The sequence below is a fragment of the Coregonus lavaretus genome, assembly GCF_964263955.1.
Source record: "Coregonus lavaretus genome assembly, contig: HAP1_SCAFFOLD_890, whole genome shotgun sequence".
Lineage (NCBI taxonomy): Eukaryota > Metazoa > Chordata > Actinopteri > Salmoniformes > Salmonidae > Coregonus > Coregonus lavaretus.
The window spans coordinates 110,804-128,438 of NW_028159813.1; positions in this window are offsets into that span (position 1 = coordinate 110,804).

Sequence of the window (17,635 nt, forward strand, 5' to 3'; positions counted from 1 at the left end):
CAGCCTCAAAATGGCCAGAAACAAAGAACTTTCTTCTAAAATTCGTCAGTCTATTCTTTGTTCTGAGAAATGAAGGCTATTCCACGTTCTGTTTCATCTCAGCCGTCTCCCCATCCTGATAATAAAGTGTTTTATTGGTATTTTCCACTAGATGGCAGTAAACACCTGCTGTAACTAGACTACGACTATGTGTTCGGTTTCATACATGCAGTTTCCCAGAGGAGGAGTGCTGATCTAGGATCAGGTCCCCCCTGTCCATCTAATCTGTTTCATTATGATCTAAAAGGAAAAACTGATCCCAGATCAGTACTCCTACTCATTATGAATACTGTCACAGGTGACTCCTCAAGATGAGGCTCATGATTTATAAGTTATATTCTTTAAGAGTCAATTAATATAGTTAATTGAACTGCTTTGCCATGAACAGATCTGTGACGTCTTAACTTAAAGGTGCTACATAGACTTTATGGTCATTTAAATGGGGTTGAACATTAATCCCATCAGATTGTGTAAAGGATTTTATGAGTTCTGAAAAATACTGACTTGGAAGCATCTCTATGATCTCACCCTGCTGAAACACACCCAAGTAAAGACCACATAGCTACAGTTATATGCTTTTCTGTTTTTACCCACTTTTACAGCCAATGTGTGCACTGGCATCCATATGAATCAGTGGAAAATACAGACTAGTTAGCCATCTCCCAATAGATGGACCCCACGCAGAACTTTCAGCAATGCAGCATCTTCAGTAAGCGAGTATTCCAGACACTCCCTTCTTATGAACCAGTTGCTATTAAATGAAGGTTTTTGGACAGAAAACCTGCGGCTACGGTAGGATTCTAGGCTAATCTGGGCTGGCACCTCTGTTCCAAGATAGTCAGGAACAGTCGGAGGTGGAGGGGGCTGTGGAGCCATTATCCTGGCGGTGCTTGTGGAAGGGTGGGTAGGCTCTGCACACGGAGCTAACTGGAGCTCGGCAGCATCATAACTGTTGGGCTTGCCGGCGGCCTCGCTGGTTTGATGATGCTGCTGATGCTCATCACTCTCCTTTGGCTTTGTTTGGCTACTTTTTGTCCATTGTCTGAAGAAGCCTATTGTGGTGAAACGTCAGGAGTACGTTTTTTTTTTTTAGAAACTTTTAAATGAGCCACATGGATGCTAACTGGGGACTCAGCTAAAACTGGACAAATACACCTTTTTATTTTGGTATTTTGGGGACCAAATAAATGTATACCAACAGTGGACAATTCCCAGCAAAAGCATGGAGCTCCAACTCTCTAGTGGAGAATAGAGGGAGTATTCCCCTTGGAGAATCCAGAGTGGCTCACTGAAGAAAAACATATTGGAGAATAACAACAATCTCAATCTGAAGCTACAAAGAAATAAGGGGAATTCCTCTGAAAATCAGGAACACCATTCTTCCTCCTGCCCCACCTATTGTCCCTGTATGAATATTAGTTGGCATCTAATTGAAGAACATTCTGCTTTATAGATCCCAGCCTGACAAACAATTGTTTGGGCCTTACTTTGAGCACTTTGCACTGTGCCTCCATTGAGTCTCCATGTGTCAAGCAGTACAGAGAAACGCCCTCTAGATGACTGCAGAGGCCTGCTCTTGGATCTACCCTGTCTAACCACCAGTTTAGTGACCTTGTTCCATCAATATGTCCATACTACTTCACAACCGATTTGAGGTCTTGACCAGCAATGTCCCATTGGGCTCAACCGACCTTCAATTAGCTGCTCAGTGTTGATCTCTGTGGCTTGAACATATTCAGCCTCTGGCAGACTCTCTACATCGCTCATGTCATCTTCAATGGGATCAGTCCCCGTCTCAAATTCATCATGAGAGCAATTCTCATCTAAGTTGGGGCTTAAAAGCTCTGTGGTTTTGGTAGATGTGTGACCTATAGGCGCTGAAACATCTATTTGTTTTCCCACACCCATTAAGTCCACAGGTATTTAGACAATGTGGTTCATGCTGGTGATAAGAGGCCAATATGTGTGAGTCGTCTGAAATCCATACTTTTTCCATAAACGTTCATCAAATACAACCACCGACTTTTTGCTCCTTTCTGTTTCTTGAAGGTGGAAACGCAGCACGAATGCCCATGTGTCAATTGAATATCCGATGACGTAGGTCAACAAATACTCGTTATCCAATCAAATCACACAATCTACATGTCACGTTGTATAAGGATTTGAAGACAGGCGCAGGAATAGGTAATAGGGGTTTTATTTTCTCACCCCAACACAAGGTACGTCATGAACAACGACGGGGACGAAGCTCAAAACAAACACGTATATATATATATATAACACTGGGCTGTAACCCAAACACGTATATATTGATATATATATATATATATATAACACAGGGCTGTAACCCAAACACGTATATATTTATATATATATATATATATAACACAGGGCTGTAACCCAAACACGTATATATATATATATATATATATATATATATATATATATATATAACACAGGGCTGTAACCCAAACACGTATATAAATATATATATATATATATATATATATATATATATATATATATATATATAACACAGGGCTGTAACCCAAACACGTATATATATATATATATATATAACACAGGGCTGTAACCCAATCAAAGGAGAGAGGTGTAAACCTCTATATAATACACGGGACGAGACCCGTAATAACAAGAGCACAATACACGGTACTCAGGAGACCAACGGACATGGGGACAATAATGGACAAGGACAATGGGGAACAGAGGGGACATATATACACATACTAATCAGGGGGAATGGGAACCAGGTGTGGTAATGAGACAAGACAGTCCGGGGGTTGGTGGTAATGATCCATGTCAGTGGCGCCTAGAAAGCCGGTGACGTAGACCTCCGGAGCTGGTGAACGGAATGAGCAGCAGTACCGGGGGGATCCGTGACACTACAGATGGGGTGTCAACCAATCAACATTTCGCAGATCATTACAGGCGTCAGAAAACACAAAATGTGGCGCATAACTTTATTGACTTGGCACATTTTCTGTCCAGAGACACTGAGAAATAACAACCAGGAAAGATAAATCATAGAAATATATGTTTATTTTACATATTACAATAATTGTATAGCCTAGGTTTCATTTACAAACAGACACATTCACTACATTTGTTCCATTATTCACCAAATTACTTATTATTTTCAGTAAACTCTAATTCTATAACATTTACACTGCTAGTTTTACACAATATATTTTATATATATATATGTCATTTATATAATGATCAATATATAACCATATAATATATATAGCATTTACTATATAGACACACACACACACACCTAAAGTGAAGAAGGTGAGATTGGCTGTTACACCAGCTAAGGTGAAGAACGTGAGATTGTCTGTTACACCAGCTAAGGTGAAGAAGGTGAGATTGGCTGGAACACCAGCTAAGGTGAAGAAGGTGAGATTGGCTGGAAGACCAGCTAAGGTGAAGTAGGTGAGATTGGCTGTTACACCAGCTAAGGTGGAGAAGGTGAGATTGGCTGTTACACCAGCTAAGGAGAAGAAGGTGAGATTGGCTGTTACACCAGCTAAGGTGGTGAAGGTGAGATTGTCTGTTACACCAGCTAAGGTGAAGAAGGTGAGATTGGCTGGAACACCAGCTAAGGTGAAGAAGGTGAGATTGGCTGGAACACCAGGAAAGGTGAAGAAGGTGAGATTGGCTGTTACACCAGCTAAGGTGGAGAAGGTGAGATTGTCTGTTACACCAGCTAAGGTGGAGAAGGTGAGATTGGCTGTTACACCAGCTAAGGTGAAGAAGGTGCGATTGACTGGAACACCAGCTAAGGTGAAGAAGGTAGGATTGGCTGTTACACCAGCTAAGGTGAAGAAGGTGTCATTGTCTGGAAGACCAACAAAGTCCCCTGTCCCCGAGGTGAAGAGGACACCTCCAGTCTATGGGTCTTACCAGATATTACCTGGATTGCCATCAATACCTCCATGCTTTGTTTATGAGGTCACACGTGAAGAAGTACAAAGAGGTCATCATCAAGAGGTAAGGTAGTAGAAGTATGTGATAAGAGTGATTGTTTTTTAGACTTGAGATTATAATTCAGTTGATATGCCATACCATACCATATATCTACAATGTAGGATCATAGGTTTGTGTGATTTCTATGTACTTTCAGAGAAAGGAGTTAGTGCAAGAAAAAGATGGTCCCTTGTCCCAACCGGTGGAGACAGAGGTCTTTCAGACCTTTTCCTGGAGTGAGACTCTGGCGTGGGCAGAGGAGAAGGCACCTTTGATGACCACCTGTTAGAGGGCAACCCTTCCCCAGGCCAGAAACCTCAAAGTAGACCTCATCAAAGGTAGAGAAATCACCACAATGTGAGGATTAACCCAATATCATGTTCACACTAGATGTCCAATATCAATCATTTCACAATTTACATGTTGTATATAGTTGTACCGTTTCTACAAGTCAATTAGTAAAGTAAGTACGCCTCTGACATGTAAGCCTTGTCCGAGACAAAAGACAAAACTAAGAGAAGAAACCTTCTAATGTCTCCTCTTTTCAGAGACGACTTTCAACGTAAGTGGCTGCATGAGGTTGTGTTTTTCTCTAGCAGGAGGTAAGCTTGGCTTCTCATATGGTGTTGAGTAAAGCTTAAACCATGTATTTAGATCGTAGGTAGGTAGTTTATTTACGTAGTTATTTAGGTTGTTATTGTAGGTTTCCGTAGGCAATTATTGTAGGTAAGTATTGTATTGTTTACGGCGGAGCCCGGCGAAGCACGAGGCTAGCTAGCTAGCGGGTAGCTACTGGTAACGTTTATTGGTAATTATCTGTTTAGTGCAACGGTGGAGAGTTGTTTCCAGTGTTAATGTGCTAGCTAGCCAAAGTTTAATCTTTGCCGCGTTATGAAAGGAACTAGACACGGACATGAATTATCTGTTTAGTGTGTTAACACACTCTTGGTATGCTAGCTAGCTAGCGGGTAGCTACTGGTAACGTTTATTGGTAATTATCTGTTTAGTGCAACGGTGGAGAGTTGTTTCCAGTGTTAATGTGCTAGCTAGCCAACGTTTAATTTTTGCTGCGTTATGAAAGGAACTAGACACGGACATGAATTATCTGTTTAGTGTGTTAACACATTCTTGGTAGTTTGTTGTAACCAAGTATTGGTGCTAAACTGTGTGTTATTGGATGCTAGCATGCTAGTTAGCTATGGCGTCATAGCTAGGCATTGTGGGCTGTTGTGGGTAGTTACTGTTGGTTGGCATTGTTTTTCGGTGGTGCCGGGGGTTGCAGGAAGCTAGTTAGCTAGCTAGCCGTTCTTCAAACAAGGTCAACACAGTGGCCATTGCTAGCTAGCCAACATGACCAGCTAACTGTACTGTAGTAGCTAAATACAATATAGTTGTGCTGCATAGCCGAATTATCTGCTTAGTGTGTTAACACACTATTGGTGGTTTGTTGTGACCAAGTGTTGGTGCTAAACTGTGTGTTATATATATAGTGGCAGTAGTAGTGGCTAGTAGTGATAGAGAGATAAGACCTGGGTTCTATCAGGTGGTCTATATATATAGTGGCAGTAGTAGTGGTTAGTAGTGATAGAGAGATAAGACCTGGGTTCTATCAGGTGGTCTATATATATATATGTATATATAGTGGCAGTAGTAGTGGTTAGTACTGATAGAGAGATAAGACCTGGGTTCTATCAGGTGGTCTATATATATAGTGGCAGTAGTAGTGGCTAGTACTGATAGAGAGATAAGACCTGGGTTCTATCAGGTGGTCTATATATATAGTGGCAGTAGTAGTGGTTAGTATTGATAGAGAGATTAGACCTGGGTTCTATCAGGTGGTCTATATATATAGTGGCAGTAGTAGTAGTGGCTAGTAGTGATAGAGAGATCAGACCTGGGTTCTATCAGGTGGTATATATATATAGTGGCAGTAGTAGTGGTTAGTAGTGAGAGAGAGATAAGACCTGGGTTCTATCAGGCGGTCTATATATATTTATAGTGGCAGTAGTAGTGGTTAGTACTGATAGAGAGATAAGACCTGGGTTCAATCAGGTGGTCTATATATAGTGGCAGTAGTAGTGGTTAGTAGTGATAGAGAGATAAGACCTGGGTTCTATCAGGTGGTCTATATATATAGTGGCAGTAGTAGTGGCTAGTAGTGATAGAGAGATAAGACCTGGGTTCTATCAGGTGGTATATATATATAGTGGCAGTAGTAGTGGTTAGTAGTGAGAGAGAGATAAGACCTGGGTTCTATCAGGCGGTCTATATATATTTATAGTGGCAGTAGTAGTGGTTAGTACTGATAGAGAGATAAGACCTGGGTTCAATCAGGTGGTCTATATATAGTGGCAGTAGTAGTGGTTAGTAGTGATAGAGAGATAAGACCTGGGTTCTATCAGGTGGTCTATATATATAGTGGCAGTAGTAGTGGCTAGTAGTGATAGAGAGATAAGACCTTGGTTCTATCAGGTGGTATATATATATAGTGGCAGTAGTAGTGGTTAGTAGTGATAGAGAGATAAGACCTGGGTTCTATCAGGTGGTATATATATATAGTGGCAGTAGTAGTGGTTAGTAGTGAGAGAGAGATAAGACCTGGGTTCTATCAGGTGGTCTATATATATATATAGTGGCAGTAGTAGTGTTTAGTACTGATAGAGAGATCAGACCTGGGTTCTATCAGGTGGTCTATATATATAGTGGCAGTAGTAGTGGTTAGTAGTGATAGAGAGATAAGACCTGGGTTCTATCAGGTGGTCTATATATATATATATATATATATATATATATATATAGTGGCAGTAGTAGTGGTTAGTACTGATAGAGAGATAAGACCTGGGTTCAATCAGGTGGTCTATATATATTGTGGCAGTAGTAGTGGTTAGTAGTGAGAGAGAGATAAGACCTGGGTTCTATCAGGTGGTCTATATATATATATATATAGTGGCAGTAGTAGTGTTTAGTACTGATAGAGAGATCAGACCTGGGTTCTATCAGGTGGTCTATATATATAGTGGCAGTAGTAGTGGTTAGTAGTGATAGAGAGATAAGACCTGGGTTCTATCAGGTGGTCTATATATATATATATATATATATAGTGGCAGTAGTAGTGGTTAGTACTGATAGAGAGATAAGACCTGGGTTCAATCAGGTGGTCTATATATAGTGGCAGTAGTAGTGGTTAGTACTGATAGAGAGATAAGACCTGGGTTCTACCAGGTGGTATATATATTTATAGTGGCAGTAGTAGTGGTTAGTACTGATAGAGAGATCACACATGGGTTCTATCAGGTGGTCTATATATATAGTGGCAGTAGTAGTGGTTAGTAGTGATAGAGAGATAAGACCTGGGTTCTATCAGGTGGTCTATATATATATAGTGGCAGTAGTAGTGGTTAGTACTGATTGAGAGATAAGACCTGGGTTCAATCAGGTGGTCTATATATATAGTGGCAGTAGTAGTGGCTAGTAGTGATAGAGAGATAAGACCTGGGTTCTATCAGGTGGTCTATATATATAGTGGCAGTAGTGGTGGTTAGTAGTGATAGAGAGATAAGACCTGGGTTCTATCAGGTGGTCTATATATATAGTGGCAGTAGTAGTTGTTAGTACTGATAGAGAGATAAGACCTGGGTTCTACCAGGTGGTCTATATATATATAGTGGCATTAGTAGTGTTTAGTACTGATAGAGAGATCAGAACTGGGTTCTATCAGGTGGTCTATATATATAGTGGCAGTAGTAGTGGTTAGTACTGATAGAGAGATAATACCTGGGTTCTACCAGGTGGTCTATATATATAGTGGCAGTAGTAGTGGCAAGTAGTGATAGAGAGATAAGACCTGGGTTATATCAGGTGGTCTATATATATAGTGGCAGTAGTAGTGGTTAGTACTGATAGAGAGATAAGACCTGGGTTCTATCAGGTGGTCTATATATATAGTGGCAGTAGTAGTGGTTAGTACTGATAGAGAGATAAGACCCGGGTTCTACCAGGTGGTCTCTATATATAGTGGCAGTAGTAGACTGGGGGGGGGGGGTGTATATGGTAGCATGCAGGTCTACAGGACAATGTGTGTGTGTATTAGAGCTCTGAGACAGGATTGTGTTGAGGCACAGATCTTTGGTCCCCAAGAACACAGTGAAGAAAGTTTGGAACCACCAAGACTCTTTCTAGAGCTTGCCGCCCGGCCAAACTGATCAATCGGTGGAGAAGGGCCTTGGTCAGGGAGGTGACCAAGAACCCAATGGTCACACTGACAGAGCTCCAGAGTTCCTCTGTGGAGGTGGTAGAACCTTCCAGAAGGACAACCATCTCTGCAGCACTCCACCAATCAGGCCTTTATGGTTGAGTGGCCAGACAGAAGCCACTCCTCAGTAAAAGGCACATGACAGCCCGCTTGGAGTTTGCCAAAAGGCACCTAAAGGACTCTCAGACCATGAGAAACAAGATTCTCTGGTCTGATGAAACCAAGATTGAACTCTTTGGCCTGAATGCCAAGCGTCACGTCTGGAGGTAACCTGGCACCATCCCTACGTGTCAGAAGGCGACAGTGAAATGCGGTAGGCGAAGTCAAACACAGGACACAGAGTATTCTGGAAACGTACTTTACTGGAAAGTAACCAGAGAAGAAAAATAATCTCCAACATAGGAGGGAAAATGAACAACCCGCACACGAACACTGCCAATGACGAAATACAATAACACACAACACACAATGCACGACAGAGGGTTAAATAGGGCATACAATACAACATAATGGGGAACAGGTGTACACAATCAGGACAAAACAAGTCAAACACCGAAACATAGATCGGTGGCAGCTAGTACTCCGGGGACGACGAATGCTGAAAGCCTACCCGAGCAAGGAGGAGGAGCAGCCTCGGCTGATTCCGTGACAGTACCCCCCCCTTGACGCGCGGCTCCAGCCGTGCGCTAACCCCAGCCTCGGGGACGGCCAGGAGGACGCGGAGCAGGGCGAGTCGGATGACTCCGGTGGAAGTCCCTCAACATGGAGGGATCTAGAATGTCCCTCCTGGGGACCTAGCACCGTTCCTCTGGACCGTACCCCTCCCACTCCACGAGATACTGCAGGCCCCCCTTCCGACGCCTCGAATCCAAGATGGAACGGACTGAGTAGGCCGGAGCCCCCTCGATGTCCAACGGGGCCGGAGGAGCCTCTCGTACCTCATTCTCCTGGAGTGGACCAGCCACCACCGGCCTGAGGAGAGACACATGGAACGAGGGGTTAATGCGGTAATTAATGGGCAGTTGTAACCTATAACATACCTTGTTCAATCTCCTCAGGACTTTAAAGGGCCCCACAAACCGCCGACCCAGCTTCCGGCAGGGCAGGCGAAGGGGCAGGTTTCGGGTTGAGAGCCAGACCCGGTCTCCTGGTGCATACACCGGAGCCTCACTGCGGTGGCGATCGGCGCTCGCCTTTTGCCGCCTGATGGCACGCTGCAGATGGACATGCGCAGCGTTCCAAGTTTCCTCCGAGCGCCGAAACCACTCGTCCACCGCAGGGGCTTCGGTCTGGCTCTGATGCCAAGGTGCCAGAACCGGCTGATAACCTAGCACACACTGGAAAGGCGTAAGGTTAGTGGACGAATGGCGGAGTGAGTTTTGGGCTATCTCTGCCCAGGGAATATATCCCGACCACTCCTCTTGCAGGTCCTGGCAATATGACCTCAGAAACCTACCCACATCCTGGTTAACTCTCTCCACCTGCCCATTACTCTCGGGGTGAAAACCTGAGGTATGCTAATCGAGACCCCCAGACGTTCCATAAACGCCCTCCAGACTCTAGAGGTGAACTGGGGACCCCGATCAGACACTATATCCTCAGGCACCCCGTAGTGCCGGAAGACGTTTGTAAACAGGGCCTCAGCAGTTTGTAGGGCAGTAGGGAGACCCGGCAGGGGAATGAGACGGCAGGCTTTAGAAAACCGATCCTCAACGACCAAGATCGTAGTGTTCCCCTGGGAGGGGGGAAGGTCCGTGACAAAATCCACCGATAGGTGAGACCACGGCCGTTGTGGAACGGGTAGGGGTTGTAATTTCCCCCTGGGCAGGTGTCTAGGTGCCTTACACTGGGCGCACACCGAGCAGGAGGAAACATAAACCCTCACGTCCTTAGCTTAGGTTGGCCACCAGTACTTCTCACTAAGGCAGTGCACTGTCCGACCAATACCCAGATGACCAGAGGAGGGTGACGTGTGAGCCCAGTATATCAAACGGTCGCGAACCTCGAGCGGCACGTACCTCCGACCCTCTGGACACTGTGGAGGAGTAGGGTCGGAACGTAACGCCCGCTCGATTTCCGCATCTCCTCCCACACCACCGGTGTCACTGAACAAGACTCCGGGAGTATGGGAGTGGGCTCAATGGACCTCTCCTCTGTGTCATATAGTCGGGACAGGGCATCTGCCTTAGCGTTCTGGGACCCTGGTATATAGGTGAGCTTAAATACAAAACGGGAAAGAAACATTGACCACATTGCCTGGCGAGGATTCAGCCTCCTCACTGCCCGGATGTACTCCAGGTTACGATGGTCAGTCAGAATGAGAAAAGGGTGTTTAGCCCCCTCAAGCCAATGTCTCCACACCTTCAGGGCTTGAACCACAGCCAGCAGCTCCCTATCCCCCACGTCATAATTGCGCTCCGCCGGACTGAGCTTCTTAGAATAGAAAGCACAGGGGTGGAGTTTAGGGGGCGTACCCGAGCGCTGAGACAGCACAGCGCCGATCCCAGCCTCGGAAGCGCCACCTCCACCTGGAATGACAAAGAGGACGGATGCGCCAGCACCGGAGCCAAGGTCAACAGGTCCTTCAGACGTTTAAACGCCCTGTCCGCCTCAGCTGACCACTGCAGGCGCACCGGAACCCCCTTTAGCAGAGAGGTAATGGGAGCTGCTACCTGTCCAAAGCCTCGGATAAACCTCCGGTAGTAATTGGCAAAACCCAAGAAGCGCTGCACCTCCTTTACCGTGGTGGGAGTCTGCCAATTACGCACGGCAGAAACGCAGTCAATCTCCATCTCTACCCCTGACGCGGACAACCGATGTCCCAGGAATGAGATGGACTCCTGGAAGAACAGACATTTCTCCACCTTCGCATACAGGTCATGCTCCAACAGTCTACCAAGCACTCGACGCACCAGGGACACATGCTCGGCTCGTGTAGCGGAATATATTATAATGTCATCAATATATACCACAACACCCTGTCCATGCAAGTCCCGGAAAATCTCGTCCACAAATGATTGGAAGACTGAAGGAGCATTCATTAACCCGTATGGCATGACGAGGTACTCATAGTGACCCGAGGTGGTACTGAATGCTGTCTTCCACTCATCTCCCTCCCTAATGCGCACCAGGTTGTACGCGCTCCAGAGATCCAATTTTGTGAAGAATCGCGCCCCGTGTAATGACTCAGTTATACTCGCAATCAGAGGGAGAGGATAGCTGTATTTGATGGTGATCTGATTTAGACCACGGTAATCAATACACGGGCGTAAACCCCCATCCTTCTTCTTCACAAAAAAGAAACTTGAGGAAGTAGGGGAAGTAGACGGCTGTATGTAACCCTGTCTCAAAGATTCGGTGACGTAGGTCTCCATAGCGGCCATCTCCTCCTGAGACAGAGGATACACGTGACTACGTGGAAGCGCAGCGCCTACCTGGAGGTCTATCGCACAATCCCCCTGTCGATGAGGTGGTAATTGAGTCGCCTTCTTCTTACTGAAGGCGAGAGCCAAATCGGCATACTCAGGTGGAATGTGCAAGGTGGGAACTTGGTTCGGGCTTTCCACCGTCGTTGCCCCTACGGAAACGCCTACACACCGCCCAGTACACTGATCAGACCATCCCTGGAGAGCTCTCTGCTGCCATGAAATGTTGGGGTCATGAGCTGTTAACCAGGGAAGCCCCAACACCACGGGAAACGCAGGAGAATCAATCAAATAGAAACATACTATCTCCTCATGACCCTCCTGTGTTTTAGAGAGGCGCCGTGACCTCCCTAATCAACCCAGACCCCAACGGGCGGCTATCTAGGGCATGAATGGGGAAGGGCACATCAACAGGTACGATAGGAATCCCTAACTTATAGGTGAAGTGGCGATCGATAAAATTCCCAGCTGCGCCTGAATCTACTAGCGCCTTATGCTGGGAGTGAGGAGAAACCTTGTGAAACACCACTTTAATACACATATGATCAGCAGAGAGCTCTGGGTGAGTTGGGTGCCTACTCACCTGGAATGACTCATCAGTGCGTCGCCCACTGCCTCGATTCCTAGGAGACCCTCCCCAGCACTGACCAGCAGTGTGTCCTCTGCGGCCACAGTTGGTGCAGGGGACGGCCTCCCTCCTGGTCTCCCTCCTGGTCTCCCTAGCACCAGCACCTCCGAGCTCCATAGGTGTTGGCTCGGAAGTGCTGGGGGATGGAATGGACGGCCCCGAATCCGGACATCCACGGGTGGCCAACAGGGTATCCAGGCGAATCGACATGTCCACCAGTTGATCAAAGCTGAGGTTGGTGTCCCTGCAGGCCAATTCCCGACGCACGTCCTCCCTCAGGCTGCATCTGTAGTGGTCGATGAGGGCCCTCTCATTCCATCCTGTGTTGGCAGCTAGCGTCCGGAAGTCCAGCGCGAACTCCTGCACGCTCCTCCTCCCCTGTCTAAGGTGGAATAGACGCTCACCCGCCGCTTTACCCTCTGAGGGATGATCGAATACTGCCCGGAAGCGGCGGGTGAACTCCGCATAGCTGACCGTAGCGGCGTCTATCCCACCCCATTCGGCGTTGGCCCACTCCAGCGCCTTGCCGGACAGACAGGAAATGAGGGCGGACACGCTCTCGTATCCCGAGGGCACCGGGTGAATGGTTGCTAGGTAGAGTTCAACCTGGAGTAGGAAACCCTGACACCCGGCCGCGGTGCAATCATAAGCCCTCGGGAGCGAGAGCCGAATCCCACTGGACTCCGGAGATGGAACGATGGGTATGGCTGATGGTGGTGGTATCGTAGGAGGAGGTGTGGGCAAACCTCCACTCTCCCATCGCCTCAAGGTGTCCATCACCTATTGCATGGTGGTGCCCAGGTGCTGGATCCTGGCCTCTTGGTGGATTACGCGCTCCTCCAGTGATCCCCTTGGCACCGCCGATCCTGCTGACTCCATGATGGTGTGTTATTCTGTCAGAAGGCGACAGTGAAATGCGGTAGGCAAAGTCAAACGTAGGACACAGAGTATTCTGGAAACATACTTTACTGGAAAGTAACCAGAGAAGAAAAACAATCTCCAACATAGGAGGGAAAATGAACAACCCGCACACGAACACTGCCGATGACGAAATACAATACAACACACAATGCACGACAGAGGGTTAAATAGGGGATACAATACAACATAATGGGGAACAGGTGTACACAATCAGGACAAAACAAGTCTAACACCGAAACATAGATCGGTGGCAGCTAGTACTCCGGGGACGACGAACGCCGAAGCCTGCCCGAGCATGGAGGAGGAGCAGCCTCAGCTGATTCCGTGACACTACGGTGAAGCATGGTGGTGGCAGCATCATGCAGTGGGGATATTTTTCAGCGGCAGAGACTGGGAGACTAGTCAGGATCGAGGGAAAGATGAACGGAGCAAAGCAAAGTACAGAGAGATCCTTGATGAAAACCTGCTCCAGAACGCTCAGGACCTCAGACAGGGGTGAATGTTCACCTTCCAATAGGACAATGACTCTAAGCACACAGCCAAGACAACGCAGAAGTGGCTTCGGGACAAGTCTCTGAATGTCCAGAGCCCGGACTTTAACCCGATCTAACATCTCCGGAGAGACCTGAAAATAGCTGTACAGCGACGCTCCTCATCAAACCTGACAGAGCTTGAGAGGATCTGCAGAGAAGAATGGGAGAAACTAACCAAATACAGGTATGCCAAGCTTGTAGCTTCATTCCCAAGATGACTTGAGGCTGTAATCGCTGCCAAAGGTGCTTCAACAAAGTACTGAGTAAAGGGTCTGAATACTTATGTAAATGTGATTTTTTGTTTTGTCATTATGGGGTACTGTGTGTAGATTGATGAGGATTCTTTTTTTTTCAACCCTAGAAAGCTGAAGCTAGTTCTAAACAGGTACCAGTGCCTTCAGAAAGTATTCATACCCCTTGACTTAATCCACATGTTGTTGTGTTACAGCCCCTCTAAAAATATTTATTTTCCGTCTCTGTGTTTCATCATTTTCCTTCAGAGGCTGGATGTATCTCACCGGAGAAAGCATCCGAGCGAGTGAAACAGCGCCCCTCTGTCTCTGTATGTGTAGGCCATCTATCTGATGCTGTCTGGTGCAAATGAGTATGACGTTGTAGCCGCCCGTAGCTGTCACACCCTGGCTCTGGGACTCTATATGTTGAGCCAGGGTGTGTTCATTCTATGTGTTCTATTTATATGTTGGGGGTTCTAGGTTGTGTATTTCTATGTTGGCCTGAGTGACTCCCAATCAGAGGCAACAAGTGTCAGCTGTTGGCTGGTTGTCTCTGATTGGGAGCCATATTTATACTGTCTGTTTTCCTTTTGTGTTTGTGGGTTCTTGTTCCGTGTCGGTCATTGTTACCGTGGACTTCACGAGTCGTTCATTGTTTTGTTGTTTCGTGTGTGCACTTTAATTAAATAAAGTAATCATGTTCGTTCATCACGCTGCGCATTGGTCTACTTCTCTTCAAGACGATCGTGACAGAAGAACCCACCATACAAGGACCAAGCAGCGTGTCCAGGAGCAGGCAGGCTGGACATGGGAGGAGATATTGGACGGGAAAGGGTCCTGGACTTGGAAGGAGATACAGGCCGGGATGGATCGGCGTCCGTGGGAAGAGACGGTGGAGGCGCGCCGTAGAGAGGAGCAGCGGCGCCAAACGGGTCAACGTCGGACAGGCGAGAGGCAATCCCAGAAAATTTTTAGGGGGGGGCACACGGCATGGGCGACTGGGCAGCAGGAGGCTGCCACAGGGCGATTAGGTGAGGAGGCCACCAGGTTAAGGGGGCTATTGGCGCAGAGGGAGCAGGAGTTAGTGGTGCAGAGGGTAGAGTTACTGGAGGCGATAAGGGAGAGGGTGAGAATAGAGGCACGGCGAGAGGAACTAGGTAGGCAGCTGAGGGAGCGGAGGGTTATGATGAAACCCAGTCCCGCTCCTCACACCAAGCAAGTGGTGTGCGTCACCAGTCCGGTCCGGCCCGTTCCTGCTCCCCGCACTAAGTTAAGGGTGCGTGTCGCCAGTCCTGCCCGACCTGTTCCTGCCCCTCGCACCAAGCCTACGGTGTGCGTCGCCAGCCCGGTCCGGCCGGTTCCTGTCCCTCGCACCAAGCCTAAGTTGTGCGTCGCCAGCCCGGCCCGGCCTGTTCCTGCCACTCGCACCAAGCCTACGGTGTGCGTCGCCAGCCCGGCCCGGCCTGTTCCTGCCCCTCGCACCAAGCCTACGGTGCGCGTCGCCAGCCCGGCCCGGCCTGTTCCTGCCCCTCGCACCAAGCCTACGGTGTGCGTCGCCAGACCAGCCCAGCCTGTTCCTGCCACTCGCACCAAGCCTACGGTGTGCGTCGCCAGCCCGGCCCGGCCTGTTCCTGCCACTCGCACCAAGCCTACGGTGCGCGTCGCCAGCCCGGCCCGGCCTGTTCCTGCCACTCGCACCAAGCCTACGGTGTGTGTCGCCAGCCAGGCCCGGCCTGTTCCTGCCACTCGCACCAAGCCTACGGTGCGCGTCGCCAGCCCGGCCCGGCCTGTTCCTGCCACTCGCACCAAGCCAGGGGTGCGAGTCGTCAGCCTGGTCCAGAACGTTCCTGCTACTCGCACCAAGCCAGGGGTGCGAGTCGTCAGCCTGGTCCAGCCCGTTCCTGCTACTCGCACCAAGCCAGGGGTGCGAGTCGTCAGCCTGGTAAAGCCCGTTGCTGCTCCACGCACCAAGCCAGGGGTGCGCATCGTCAGCCCGGTAAAGCCCGTTCCGGCTCCACGCACCAAGCCAGGGGTGCGCATCGTCAGCCCGGTCCGGCCCGTTGCTGCTCCACGCACCAAGCCAGGGGTGCGAGTCGTCAGTCCGGTAAAGCCCGTTCCGGCTCCACACACCAAGCCAGGGGTGCACATCGTCAGCCCGGTCCGGCCCGTTGCTGCTCCACGCACCAAGCCAGGGGTGCGAGTCGTCAGTCTGGTGAGGCCCGTTCCGGCTCCACGCACCAAGCCAGGGGTGCGTATCGTCAGCCCGGTCCGGCCCGTTGCTGCTCCACGCACCAAGCCAGGGGTGCGCATCGTCAGCCCGGTCCGGTCATTTCCTGCCTCACGCACCAAGCCAGGGGTGCGCGTCGTCAGTCCGGCACAACCCGTGCCTGGGTCACCGGTGCCTAATCAGGTACCGGTCAACTGCTCCACAACGGAGCTGAAGCTAACCGCTCCTGCTACGTCCAGTTCAGCTCCAGCCAGCGGGGCCAGACCGGACCAGGGGCGCTATGGGGGGTTTATTGGAGGGTGGTGGGCAAGGCCGGAGCCAGAACCGCCGCCGAGGAGGTATGCCCACCCAGCCCTCCCCTGTTTTGCTCTGGTTGAGGCGCGATCGCAGTCCGCGCCTTTAGGGGGGGGGTACTGTCACACCCTGGCTCTGGGACTCTATATGTTGAGCCAGGGTGTGTTCATTCTATGTGTTCTATTTCTATGTTGGGGGTTCTAGGTTGTGTATTTCTATGTTGGCCTGAGTGACTCCCAATCAGAGGCAACGAGTGTCAGCTGTTGGCTGGTTGTCTCTGATTGGGAGCCATATTTATACTGTCTGTTTTCCTTTTGTGTTTGTCGGTTCTTGTTCCGTGTCGGTCATTGTTACCGTGGACTTCACGAGTTGTTTATTGTTTTGTTGTTTCGTGTGTGCACATTAATTAAATAAAGTAATCATGTTCGTTCATCACGCTGCGCATTGGTCTCTCCCTGACGATCGTGACAGTAGCATTGAATGCAAGTGAAGCCAGCGAGCATTTGGCCTCCCTTGATTAAAGAAAATATACAATTATAACCAATCAGCATTGAGCTAAACTGAGTGAGCTCAACTCTGAATGGTCCCAAAAAAAAGTATCAAGAGAAGCCAGTTTGGATTTGGCTTGGATTTGGCATCTCGTTGTGTTGTTGTCCTCCGGTGGCTAGCTAGCCAGCTAGCTAAAATTGACCTTTTCCTAAATTAGCCATGGATGGAGATAGGAATTTGGACTTGTGGATTTACTTAATTCTCCGTACTGGCTAATGATTATAATGGCGATTCTGAACTAACCATTAATTAATACATTGTTGTGCCCCTGGCCTGAGAGGATGGAAGTTCAATATGTAGCTAGATGTAGACGGCTAATGTTAACTAGCTAACGTTGCCCATGAATGGAAGTTAGGCTACCAAGCAAGCTTTTTAGCCAGGTAGGACAACAACAAATAAAAGCCTGTACTGTATGACAGAGTGATAAGACCGTTTTGTTGTGCTGGAATTTTGTTGCTGAAGAGATTGCTATCTCTTCTCTCACTCTGTTTTGGTTCATGCAGGTGACTGTGACCCTCAGACCAATTGGCAGAATATGTGTACT